Source organism: Mastomys coucha, chromosome X (genome assembly GCF_008632895.1).
Source record: "Mastomys coucha isolate ucsf_1 chromosome X, UCSF_Mcou_1, whole genome shotgun sequence".
In the NCBI taxonomy this organism is placed as follows: Eukaryota; Metazoa; Chordata; class Mammalia; order Rodentia; family Muridae; genus Mastomys; species Mastomys coucha.
The window spans coordinates 102,504,241-102,507,993 of NC_045030.1; positions in this window are offsets into that span (position 1 = coordinate 102,504,241).

The following is a 3,753-nucleotide window of genomic DNA, read 5'->3' on the forward strand; positions in this document are numbered from 1 at the left end:
AAAGGAGAACATTTAGAGGCTGGCTTACTGGTTCAGAGGTTCAGTCCATTATCATCACGTCAGGAAGCATGGCAGCATCCAGGCAGGCGTGGTGCTGGAAGAGCCCAGTTGAGAGTTCTACATCTTGATCCGAAGGCAGCCAGGAGTCTCTCTGCTGCAGGCAGCTGGGAGGAGGGTCTCTTCTGCACTGAGGGGAGTCTGAGCATAGACCCTCTAAGCCCACCCCACAGTGACAAACTTCCTCCAACAAGGACACACCTACTCCAATAAGGCCATACTTCCTAATACTAATAGTAGCACTTCCCATGGGCCAAGCATATTCAAACCAGCACAGACATCTCCGGCCTCCTTGGGCACATGCACTTACATGCAAATACTCGCCCCCCCTACACAATTAAAGATAATAAACCATAAGTCTTTAAGAAGAAAATGAGGAGAGATGGCTCAGTGATTGAGTGCTGGCTACTCTTCTAGAGGACCCAGGTTGGATTATTAGCCTGTGACTCTAGCTTCAGGGCCTCCAGCATCCTTTTCTAGCTTCCACAGACACTCCATGCAGGAAAAGTACACTCACACATAAAAATGTATAAATCTTCTTTAAAGATTTAAAAATACTGGGTTTCTGGGCTGGTTAAGAGCACTGGCTGCTCTACCAGAGGTCCCACATTCAATTCCCAACACCCACATGATAGCTCACAACTGTCTGTAACTCTAGTTCTAGGGGATCTGACACCCTCAACATCAATGTACATTAAGAAAAAAAAAAGACAATGTAACTCTTGGAGTTATTGAGTAAATTTCATGCTTTTTTAAAATAGTAGATATCCAAAAGGGTTTTTTTTTTTTTCCGAGACAGGGTTTCTCTGTGTAGCCCTGGCTGTCCTGGAACTCACTGTGTAGACCAGGCTGGCCTCGAACTCAGAAATCCACCTGCCTCTGCCTCCCAAGTGCTGGGATTAAAGGCTTCCACCACCACGGTCCGGCAATAAATCCCTTTTAAAAACAAAGAAAAAGTGAGAAAAAAAAAACCAACATCCAGGAGGATATTTGAAAATGATGTTTGATAAAGGGTTATATCGATAATGTATATATAATATTTCTAGAAAATCAACAGAGCCAACACAGTGGCACACACCTGTAATCCCAGCACTCCTGTAATGCAGAGACAGAGGATCAGAAATCCAAGGTCATCTTGAGCTCAAGGCAAGTCTAGGCTTTCATGAGACCCTACCTTGAAAAAAAAAAAAAACCAAGAAGAAAAGAAAAAGGAGCTAGAAAGACAACACCTGCTTTTGCAGATGATGGAAGGCGGGTTCCCAGCAACCATGTCAGGCAGTTCACAGCCTGTAACTCGAGCTCGGGGAAACTCAGTGGCCTCTTCAGCCTCCGAGAAGACACTGTAACCACATGCACAAACTCACACTCAGATGCACATGTCCACATAATTTGAAATTTTAGAATAATCAATCTGGGGGTCAGTGGTGAAGAACATTGGTTGTTCTTGCAGAGAACCCAGTACCCTGTGGAGGTACACAAAAGTCTGTAGGACAAGTTCCAGAGAATCCAACGTTCTCTCTTGGCTTCACAGACACCAAGGAGGAATGCAAGGAGGAATGTAGACAAAACACTCATCACATTGCTTGTAAAGATTTATTTGTTTATTTTATGTATGTGAGTACACCATTGCTGTCTTCAGACACCCCAGAAGAGAGCATCAGATCTCATTACAGATGGTTGTGAGCCACCATGTGGTTGCTGGGAATTGCACTCAGGACCTCTGAAAGAGCAGTCAGTGCTCTTAACCCCTGAGCCATCTCTCCAGTCCCTCGTCACATTTTTAAAATACATATAAGGACTGGAGAAAGCTCAGTGGTTAAAAACACTGGCTGCTCTCCCAGAGAACCCAGGTTCAATTCCTACCACCCACATTTAGCAGCTCACAACCATCTATAACTCCAACTCTGTCACCCTCTTGTGGCCTCTTCAGGTACTGCAAGAATTTGGTGCACAGACATAACTGTAGACAAATACCCATTCATATAAGACAATAAAATGAAAAAAAATGATTTTTAAAAAATATATTAAAACTACATTTTTGAAGAAAAAGAAAGCCAGATATATTTTTTTTAAGATTTATTTATTGTTATAAATGAGTACACTGTAGCTGTCTTCAGATGCACCAGAAGAGGGCATCAGATCTCATTATGGATGGTTGTGAGCCATCATGTATGTGGTTGCTGGGATTTGAACTCATGAGCAGAAGGTGCTCTTACCCACTGAGCCATCTCACCAGCCCCAAGAAAGCCAGATATTAAGGCATATGCCATTAATCCCAGCATTCTGAAGGCAGAGGCAGGTGGCTCTCTGAGTTTGAGGCCATCCATTCTGAGCTACAGAGTTCCAGGCAATCAAAGCTACGTAGTGAGAACCAATATCAAAAACAAAAGAGTGAAAGGAAGGAAGGAGAAAAGGAAAAAGGGAAAGAAAACAAGCAGTTTAGTTCTGAAAACAGATAAAATTAATTGATAAGATATTTAAGCATAGGAAATATACGGATATTTTTCTTAAAAGCATAAATACAGAGAACTACAGAGATGGTCCATTGGTTAAGAGCATTTATTGCTCTTGCACAAAACCTGTGTTGGGACCTGCAGAGGACCATGTGGGAGCTGGGAACCCATCCATGACACCAGTTCCAGGGGATCCAACACTCTTTTCTGACAGGGACACACATGACACACATACATGCATGTGGGCAAAACACGCAAATGCACAAAAAATAAAAATAAATAAAACTTAAAAAAAACATAAATATTGTTTGGTTTCCGACCTTGGGACAAAGGACTGAGGTGCATAGTTTACATACAAAAGCAGACCTGGCCTCCAGGGTCTCCCAGCATCCCTCGATCGCCACCTGGCATACCCTGTCCCAACCCTGCACTTTCCAGCCCAGGGGCTCTTCCCTATATAACCCAGACATTTTGGTCTCTCTCTCTTCTTCTTCTTCTCCTTCTCCCCTCCCCTCCCCATCCGCACATGTGCTTTCTCTCTTTCACTTCCTCCTCTCCTCTCTTGCTTCCCATGGCTATTTCCCTGGTCTCCTTCCCTGGGGCCAGAGAACTTGCCAGAAGCAGCTTTCTAATAAACCTACATATATAGTATATAATATGTTTATTTAAAATATATATGATACATCATATATATAATATAGTATATATTTATATACTAAATGTATAGATTTAAATTTGTCTTGAGTTGGCTCATTTCACCTGCAGAGAAATTACTTATCAAATATATTGAGCATCATTAGCTACAAGAGAAATATAAGACACAATAAGTGTAGAACATGGTGACTGTTCTAATTTGCTATGGCCAAAACGAATGTGTGGAGGAAAGTGTTGATGTAGGAGGACAGCCCTGGCCACTGTGGGTTATTTCAATCATCAATCAAGAACAGACTTGGCTACCAATCAATTTGATGGAGGTGCATTCCTCAATTGAGGTTCATCTTCCCAGATGACCGCAGTTTGTGTTTCCTGTTCACAAAAATTAATTTGTTGTGGCATACACCTGTGATCCCAGCACTCAGAAGACACTTAGAAGACAGAGTCAGAAAGATCATGAATTCTAAGCCAACCTGGGCTAGAAAGTATCTCTCTCTCTTTCTCTGTCTCTCTGTCTCTCTGTCTCTCTCTCTCTCTCACACACACACACCCCACAGAGAGAGAGAGAGGGAGGGAGAGAGAGAGAGAG